This window comes from Mytilus edulis, chromosome 2 (assembly GCF_963676685.1).
Source record: "Mytilus edulis chromosome 2, xbMytEdul2.2, whole genome shotgun sequence".
In the NCBI taxonomy this organism is placed as follows: domain Eukaryota; kingdom Metazoa; phylum Mollusca; class Bivalvia; order Mytilida; family Mytilidae; genus Mytilus; species Mytilus edulis.
The window spans coordinates 57,101,293-57,112,311 of NC_092345.1; the positions used below are offsets into that span (position 1 = coordinate 57,101,293).

At 34.7% G+C, this 11,019-nt stretch overlaps 1 long non-coding RNA gene across 1 annotated transcript; it reads right to left on the bottom strand.

Annotated features, from left to right (window-relative positions):
• Positions 1–202: 202 nt before the first annotated feature.
• LOC139510292 (uncharacterized) lies at positions 203–10,794 on the bottom strand. The gene is made up of 3 exons (XR_011661870.1): positions 10,722–10,794; positions 9,203–9,310; positions 203–365 (listed from the first exon to the last, which is right to left on the bottom strand). It is a non-coding gene; the product is annotated as an uncharacterized lncRNA (long non-coding RNA).
• Between the last annotated feature and the right edge of the window lie 225 nt (positions 10,795–11,019).

Genomic DNA, 11,019 nt, shown 5'->3' on the forward strand with positions numbered 1-11,019 from the left:
CATTTGATCAACACCTAGTGGTCTTTGGTGGTATCTCGCATAACATTAATAAGGTTTTTTTTAAAAGGCAACTTGAAATTATTGGTCCCATATTTATGTGCTATAGCAAATGTATGGGCTGCTGATCTGCATATATGATAGCAATATATTCTTATGTTTTCAATGACCCCTTATTTCTTCACTCCACTTCATAAGATAGAAATAAATGTTATTCCATATTTTATTGTTTTTTTTAAAGGTATCATAATTTAGAAATAAAGACAAAACTAAGCTCAGTGAAAAAAGTCTACTCTGTCCTGTAAAGTTTGAGATGTTTTTGTTGTTCAATCTTTGTCACTTGTATGGAAACACTAAATCTTGATAACCTACAACAGAAATATTATCACTTTTATTTCAATTCAATTGTTGCAGTTATCATGCATGTAATAGAGAAAATGATAAATTAGACCAGATCTCCACATTAATAATATCAAAACTAGAGGCTTCAATCAGCCTGTGTCACTCACATGATACTTTTATTTACAATTGATGCATGATACAGAAATTGTCCATACCAACCGTCAGTGTTTACCATACAATACAGTACTTCTATACACTGTCTGTATACAGTATTTGTCGGATTTTGTCCATACCTATCGTCGATGTTTGACATAAAATACAATACTCCTATATACCGTAAATCAACAGTATTTGTCTATACCTACCGTCGGTGGTTAACATACAATACAGTCCTCCTATATACCGTATATCAACAGTATTTGTCTATACCTACCGTCGATGGTTAACATTCAATATAGTGCTCCTATATACCGTCTATCAACAGTATTTGTCTATACCTACTGTCGGTAGTTAACATACAATATAGTGCTCCTATATACCGTATATCAACAGTGTTTGTCTATACCTACCGTCGGTGGTTAACATTCAATATAGTGCTCCTATATACCGTCTATCAACAGTATTTGTCTATACCTACTGTCGGTAGTTAACATACAATATAGTGCTCCTATATTCCGTCTATCAACAGTATTTGTCTATACCTACCGTCGGTGGTTAACATATAATATAGTGCTCCCATATACCGTCTATCAACAGTATTTGTCTATACCTACTGTCGGTAGTTAACATACAATATAGTGCTCCTATATACCGTTTATCAACAGTATTTGTCTATACCTACCGTCGGTGGTTAACATACAATATAGTGATCCTATATACCGTCTATTTAACAGTATTTGTTTATACCTACCGTCGGTGATTAACATACAATATAGTGCTCCTATATACCGTCTATCAACAGTATTTGTCTATACCTACTGTCGGTAGTTAACATAGAATATAGTGCTCCTATATACCGTCTATCAACAGTATTTGTCTATACCTACCGTCGGTGGTTAACATTCAATATAGTGCTCCTATATACCGTCTATCAACAGTATTTGTCTATACCTACTGTCTGTAGTTAACATACAATATAGTGCTCCTATATTCCGTCTATCAACAGTATTTGTCTATACCTACCGTCGGTGGTTAACATATAATATAGTGCTCCCATATACCTGTCTATCAACAGTATTTGTCTATACCTACTGTCGGTAGTTAACATACAATATAGTGCTCCTATATACCGTCTATCAACAGTATTTGTCTATACCTACGTATACCGTCGGTAGTTAACATACAATATAGTGCTCCTATATACCGTCTATCAACAGTATTTGTCTATACCTACCGTCGGTGGTTAACATACAATATAGTGCTCCCATATACCGTCTATCAACAGTATTTGTTTATACCTACTGTCGGTAGTTAAAATACAATATAGTGCTCCTATATACCGTCTATTAACAGTATTTGTCTATACCTACAGTCGGTAGTTAACATACAATATAGTGCTCCTATATACCGTCTATGAACAGTATTTTTCTATACCTACCGTCGGTGGTTAACATACAATATAGTGCTCCTATATACTGTCTATCAACAGTATTTATCTATACCTACTGTCGGTGGTTAACATACAATATATTGCTCCCATAAACCGTCTATCAACAGTATGTGTCTATACCTACTGTCGGTAGTTAACATACAACATAGTGCTCCTATATACCATCTATCAACAGTATATGTCTATACCTACCGTCGGTGGTTAACATACAATATAGTGCTCCCATATACCGTCTATCAACAGTATTTGTCTATACCTACCGTCGGTAGTTAACATACAATATAGTGCTCCTATATACCGTGTATCAACAGTATGTGTCTATACCTACTGTCGGTAGTTAACATACAATATAGTGCTCCTATATACTGTCTATCAACAGTATTTGTATATACCTACCGTCGGTAGTTAACATACAATATGGTGCTTCTATATACCATCTCTCAACAGTATTTGTCTATACCTACCGTCGGTGGTTTACATACAATATAGTGCTCCTATATACCGTCTATCACCAGTATTTGTCTATACCTACCGTCGGTGGTTAACATAAGATATAGTGCTCCTCTATACCGTCTATCAACAGTATTTGGCTATACCTACCGTCGGTGGTTAACATACAATATAGTGCTCCTATATACCGTTGATGTCTATCAACAGTATTTGTCTATACCTACTGTCGGTAGTTAACATACAATATAGTGCTTCTATATACCATCTATCAACAGTATTTGTCTATACCTACAGTCGTTAGTTAACATACAATATAGTGCTCCTATATACCGTCTATCAACAGTATTTTTCTATACCTACCGTCGGTGGTTAACATACAATATAGGGCTCCTACATACCGTCTATAAACAGTATTTGTCTATACCTACCGTCGGTAGTTAACATACAATATAGTGCTCCCATAAACCGTCTATCAACAGTATTTGTCTATACCTACCGTCGGTAGTTAACATACAATATAGTGCTCCTATATACCATCTATCAACAGTATATGTCTATACCTACCGTCGGTGGTTAACATACAATATAGTGCTCCCATATACGGTCTATCAACAGTATTTGTCTATACCTACTGTCGGTAGTTAACATACAATATAGTGCTCCTATATACCATCTATCAACAGTATATGTCTATACCTACCGTCGGTGGTTAACATACAATATAGTGCTCCCATATACCGTCTATCAACAGTATTTGTCTATACCTACCGTCGGTAGTTAACATACAATATAGTGCTCCTATATACCGTGTATCAACAGTATGTGTCTATACCTACTGTCGGTAGTTAACATACAATATAGTGCTTCTATATACTGTCTATCAACAGTATTTGTCTATACCTACCGTCGGTAGTTAACATACAATATGGTGCTCCTATATACCATCTATCAACAGTATTTGTCTATACCTACCGTCGGTGGTTTACATACAATATAGTGCTCCTATATACCGTCTATCACCAGTATTTGTCTATACCTACCGTCGGTGGTTAACATAAGATATAGTGCTCCTCTATACCGTCTATCAACAGTATTTGGCTATACCTACCGTCGGTGGTTAACATACAATATAGTGCTCCTATATACCGTTGATGTCTATTAACAGTATTTGTCTATACCTACTGTCGGTAGTTAACATACAATATAGTGCTCCTATATACCATCTATCAACAGTATATATCTATACCTACCGTCGGTGGTTAACATACAATATAGTGCTCCCATATACCGTCTATCAACAGTATTTGTCTATACCTACCGTCGGTGGTTAACATACAATATAGTGCTCCTATATACCGTCTATCAACAGTATTAATCTATACCTACTGTGGGTAGTTAATATACAATATAGTGCTCCTATATACCGTTTATCAACAGTATTTGTCTATACCTACCGTCGGTGGTTAACATACAATATAGTGCTCCTATATACCGTTGATGTCTATTAACAGTATTTGTCTATACCTACTGTCGGTAGTTAACATACAATATAGTGCTCCTATATACCATCTATCAACAGTATATATCTATACCTACCGTCGGTGGTTAACATACAATATAGTGCTCCCATATACCGTCTATCAACAGTATTTTTCTATACCTACCGTCGGTGGTTAACATACAATATAGGGCTCCTACATACCGTCTATAAACAGTATTTGTCTATACCTACCGTCGGTAGTTAACATACAATATAGTGCTCCCATAAACCGTCTATCAACAGTATTTGTCTATACCTACCGTCGGTAGTTAACATACAATATAGTGCTCCTATATACCATCTATCAACAGTATATGTCTATACCTACCGTCGGTGGTTAACATACAATATAGTGCTCCCATATACGGTCTATCAACACTATTTGTCTATACCTACTGTCGGTAGTTAACATACAATATAGTGCTCCTATATACCATCTATCAACAGTATATGTCTATACCTACCGTCGGTGGTTAACATACAATATAGTGCTCCCATATACCGTCTATCAACAGTATTTGTCTATACCTACCGTCGGTAGTTAACATACAATATAGTGCTCCTATATACCGTGTATCAACAGTATGTGTCTATACCTACTGTCGGTAGTTAACATACAATATAGTGCTTCTATATTATGTCTATCAACAGTATTTGTCTATACCTACCGTCGGTAGTTAACATACAATATGGTGCTCCTATATACCATCTATCAACAGTATTTGTCTATACCTACCGTCGGTGGTTTACATACAATATAGTGCTCCTATATACCGTCTATCACCAGTATTTGTCTATACCTACCGTCGGTGGTTAACATAAGATATAGTGCTCCTCTATACCGTCTATCAACAGTATTTGGCTATACCTACCGTCGGTGGTTAACATACAATATAGTGCTCCTATATACCGTTGATGTCTATTAACAGTATTTGTCTATACCTACTGTCGGTAGTTAACATACAATATAGTGCTCCTATATACCATCTATCAACAGTATATATCTATACCTACCGTCGGTGGTTAACATACAATATAGTGCTCCCATATACCGTCTATCAACAGTATTTGTCTATACCTACCGTCGGTGGTTAACATACAATATAGTGCTCCTATATACCGTCTATCAACAGTATTAATCTATACCTACTGTGGGTAGTTAATATACAATATAGTGCTCCTATATACCGTTTATCAACAGTATTTGTCTATACCTACCGTCGGTGGTTAACATACAATATAGTGCTCCTATATACCGTTGATGTCTATTAACAGTATTTGTCTATACCTACTGTCGGTAGTTAACATACAATATAGTGCTCCTATATACCATCTATCAACAGTATATATCTATACCTACCGTCGGTGGTTAACATACAATATAGTGCTCCCATATACCGTCTATCAACAGTATTTGTCTATACCTACCGTCGGTGGTTAACATACAATATAGTGCTCCTATATACCGTCTATCAACAGTATTAATCTATACCTACTGTGGGTAGTTAATATACAATATAGTGCTCCTATATACCGTCTATCAACAGTATTTTTCTATACCTACCGTCGGTGGTTAACATACAATATAGGGCTCCTACATACCGTCTATAAACAGTATTTGTCTATACCTACCGTCGGTAGTTAACATACAATATAGTGCTCCCATAAACCGTCTATCAACAGTATTTGTCTATACCTACCGTCGGTAGTTAATATACAATATAGTGCTCCTATATACCATCTATCAACAGTATATGTCTATACCTACCGTCGGTGGTTAACATACAATATAGTGCTCCCATATACGGTCTATCAACAGTATTTGTCTATACCTACTGTCGGTAGTTAACATACAATATAGTGCTCCTATATACCGTCTATCAACAGTATATGTCTATACCTACCGTCGGTGGTTAACATACAATATAGTGCTCCCATATACCGTCTATCAACAGTATTTGTCTATACCTACCGTCGGTAGTTAACATACAATATAGTGCTCCTATATACCGTGTATCAACAGTATGTGTCTATACCTACTGTCGGTAGTTAACATACAATACAGTGCTTCTATATACTGTCTATCAACAGTATTTGTCTATACCTACCGTCGGTACTTAACATACAATATGGTGCTCCTATATATCATCTATCAACAGTATTTGTCTATACCTACCGTCGGTGGTTTACATACAATATAGTGCTCCTATATACCGTTGATGTCTATTAACAGTATTTGTCTATACCTACTGTCGGTAGTTAACATACAATATAGTGCTACTATATACCATCTATCAACAGTATATATCTATACCTACCGTCGGTGGTTAACATACAATATAGTGCTCCCATATACCGTCTATCAACAGTATTTGTTAACCTACCGTCGGTGGTTAACATACAATATAGTGCTCCTATATACCGTCTATCAACAGTATTAATCTATACCTACTGTGGGTAGTTAATATACAATATAGTGCTCCTATATACTGTTTATCAACAGTATTTGTCTATACCTACTGTCGGTAGTTAACATACAATATAGTGCTCCTATATACCATCTATCAACAGTATATATCTATACCTACCGTCGGTGGTTAACATACAATATAGTGCTCCCATATACCGTCTATCAACAGTATTTGTCTATACCTACCGTCGGTGGTTAACATACAATATAGTGCTCCTATATACCGTCTATCAACAGTATTAATCTATACCTACTGTGGGTAGTTAATATACAATATAGTGCTCCTATATACCGTTTATCAACAGTATTTGTCTATACCTACCGTCGGTGGTTAACATACAATATAGTGCTCCTATATACCGTTGATGTCTATTAACAGTATTTGTCTATACCTACTGTCGGTAGTTAACATACAATATAGTGCTACTATATACCATCTATCAACAGTATATATCTATACCTACCGTCGGTGGTTAACATACAATATAGTGCTCCCATATACCGTCTATCAACAGTATTTGTTAACCTACCGTCGGTGGTTAACATACAATATAGTGCTCCTATATACCGTCTATCAACAGTATTAATCTATACCTACTGTGGGTAGTTAATATACAATATAGTGCTCCTATATACTGTTTATCAACAGTATTTGTCTATACCTACCGTCGGTGGTTAACATACAATATAGTGCTCCTATATACCGTCTATCAACAGTATTTGTCTATACGTACCGTCGGTGGTTAACATACAATATAGTGCTCCTATATACCGTCTATCAACAGTATGTGTCTATACCTACTGTCGGTAGTTAACATACAATATAGTGCTCCTATATACCGTCTATCAACAGTATTTGTCTATACCTACCGTCGGTAGTTAACATACAATATAGTGCTCCCATATACCATCTATCAACAGTATTTGTCTATACCTACCGTCGGTGGTTAACAAACAATATAGTGCTCCTATATACCGTCTATCAACAGTATTTGTCTATACCTACCGTCGGTAGTTAACATACAATATAGTGCTCCTATATACCATCTATCAACAGTATTTGTCTATACCTACCGTCGGTGGTTAACATACAATATAGTGCTCCTATATACCGTCTATCAACAGTATCTGTCTATACCTACTGTCGGTAGTTAACATACAATATAGTGCTCCTATATACCGTCTATGAACAGTATTTGTCTATACCTAGTACTGTGGGTCGTTAACATACAATATAGTGCTCCTATATACCTTCTATCAACAGTATTTGTCTATGCCTACCGTCGGTGGTTAACATACAATATAGTGCTCCTATATACCGTCTATCAACAGTATTAATCTATACCTACTGTGGGTAGTTAATATACAATATAGTGCTCCTATATACCGTTTATCAACAGTATTTGTCTATACCTACCGTCGGTGGTTAACATACAATATAGTGATCCTATATACCGTCTATTAACAGTATTTGTTTATACCTACCGTCGGTGGTTAACATACAATATAGTGCTCCTATATACCGTCTATCACCAGTAGTTGTCTATACCTACCGTCGGTGGTTAACATAAGATATAGTGCTCCTATATACCGTCTATCAACAGTATTTGGCTATACCTACTGTCAGTGGTTAACATGGAATATAGTGCTCCTATATACCGTCTATCAACAGTATTTGTCTATACCTACTGTCGGAGGTTAACATAGAATGTAGTGCTCCTATATACCAAGAGGAATAACGGATCTGCATCTAGAATTTATCATGCTGCCCTTTTTTTGGATTTTTAAAATTCTTGTTATCCCTCAATTTTTACATTCATCCCAAATAATACAACAGTAGTCAATTAGGGGCAGAACACCCATTGTATTATGTTTTCTTGCAGTTTTATAAAAAAAAATGTATTTAAGAAAGATGGTATATTCTGGATGATGTATTAGCACAACCTTGGTCAATTTGATTTCTCCAGTTACTTAGTGGGCTGTCAATTTTGAAACTAATATTTTTTCACATGAAGAATTTTGTTATACATTAATTTATTATCAAGTTTGGTTGAAAAGTCTGAATAGTTTCTGCTTTGTTCCAGTAATCAAACATTTTGTTTCATTTGCAACTATGAACTTGTTATTCATTTTACACCACTCTTCAACCCTGTATAAATCATTTATATTTTCTAGATGTTTCCCCCTTATTTATGAATAGTGGTGTCATCAGCATATACAACGAAATAGGTCTGTTTCACAATTTTTAATGCATAAGGGAAGGTCATTTATAAATAACACAAACAATAGAGGACAAGGTATAGAACATTGGGGAACACCAAATTTTACATGTTGTTGTTCAAAGTTAACATTACAAATGTATACCTTTTGTTATTCAGGTACGACTTTAAAAAACTAACAGTAGTCTCACTTAATCCATAAATGTCGAGCTTTAAACAAAGAAAGTCATATTCTACCAAATCAAAAGCTTTTTTTTTTTAAATCTTAATAAAATTGCTAGGTTTAAATTACTATCTTTCATTTCTTGCAACCATGTGTCAATGATATTTAATAAATGTCAAGCTCAATCCAGTATATATTCCAAGTTATGGACAAATGATAATGCTATTAAAAATACCAAATCATAACCAGTGCCTTTCTCTTTTTCTATTTACAGTATATGACTAGATAATAATGATTACTTTTTTCAACTATTTTCATACTTTTTTGTTTCCTCTGCTTTTGTATCAAGGGCATAATTGTTTATGGCAAACTAAGCATCTGCATAATCAAACTATTCCTAACTATACTCTACCTCAAATTCTGGAAACTGCACAATTTTTGTCATAGCAGTCTTATGGTAGCTGAACTATTTCTATTTTTTGTAAATCTGGATTAATAAGTCTTTTGTCACATTCTGGGGCTATAGAAAAAAAACATTACAGAATTATCAAAATTATGTGTGTATAATGTTTGTGTACAGTCATTCAACTAAAAAAGGACAAAAATTATTTTTTTGTGTATAAATAAATAATTGTGATTTTAATGTCTTAATATTATAAAAAAAACTTCAAAAGATTAAATTTAAATTATAATCTAAACATGAAAGAGCACATATAAATCAACCTTTTACTCAGATTTAGGGAGCTACCATTTGATTTTTATGGGGGGGGGGGGGGGGGGGGGGTGGCTAGGATGAAATTTGAAAAAAATAGGCAGGACAGGAGTTTTGAGTAAAAAAAAAGGCAGGATGAGACACTTTGCAAAAAAAAAAAAGGCAGGATGACAATTTAGGTAAAAAAAGTCAGGATAAACTAATAAAAAAAAGGCAGGACCGAATAGAGTGAAAAATAAAAAGGCAGGACAGAGATTACAACTAAAAAAAAATGCAGGACACAATTTTTCATCCTAGCCCCCCCATAAAAATCAAATGGTAGCTCCCTTATATCTAAAACCAGTTATAACTAGCTATAATATCTTTGACTTCACAAATATCATCATCTAATTTTACAAATCAGTATTTATTTGGTGGCACTTCCTGCACACTAAGTATGTTATGCCTAAGGTTTAATTTTGATGCAATCACATTTCAGGAGGTACATGTCTTGAACTGTTTTAATGAATAAATTACAGTTTTAAACTCAGTTTAGGCTGACCTGAGGTCAATAGTCTTAAACAATGTCATCAAACTATCAGTTTTACTGTAATATATTGATATTGTGACATTTATGGGAAAGAGCATGTGAGTTAGTCATATTGGTCAATACAATGGAAAGTTTATAGCTGAGACTACTATAACACTATGTGTTATACTAGTAGTCTCAGTTTATAACTATGTTAATTATATACATGATATATAATAATTAAATCATTTAAAAAACTATTCCAAAGATTTCTCTCAAATCATGTTTACATTTTTTTAGAGAAGAGTCTGTCTGAAATATATTCAGGGGTATAGTCCAAATAATTATGACTTCTTAAAAAGCTATATTATGGGGAAAAGGGGGGGGGGGGTCTATTATGTTTTTTTCATACAGGAGGAAGACGTCAAAGCAAAAAAAACACCAACAAAACAAAATAAAATAATAGCCTGTCAAGACGTCCTTATATCATAATAATTTGGTCTAATTTTGGGATAATACATTTAACTTCCTTTGATGTCGGGGAGGGGATAAGTTTTGACGATTAATTATTCTTGAAACTAACAATAATTATTTCTTATTGTTAAGCGAGCGCGATGTGTGGTTCTCGAGTTATTTAAAAAAAAAAAAGGGGGGGGTTGTTACTATATCAAATTTACCCAGTTTGGAGACAATAAATATTTAAAATCTAACCATAAACTCCAATGTTCCTGCTTTTTTTAGCAGAACAAACACGATGGCATTCTCGTCTCTGTTATCAGCTGTCTATCTATTTACCATGTTTATGTTAAACTGGTCCGTAATTCCATCGTAGTGTATCGATAAGTGAACACAACAGGGAACCAGTTTATTAAACGTCTGTAAACCGAGGTATATAATATACAAGGTTCCTGAGTCAGTAACCGTAACTATCACCGTGCTTTGTGCGCATGCGCAAGAAACACCAACAACAAGGATAAAACAGGGTACACAGTTCCGTAATTTCGTATAT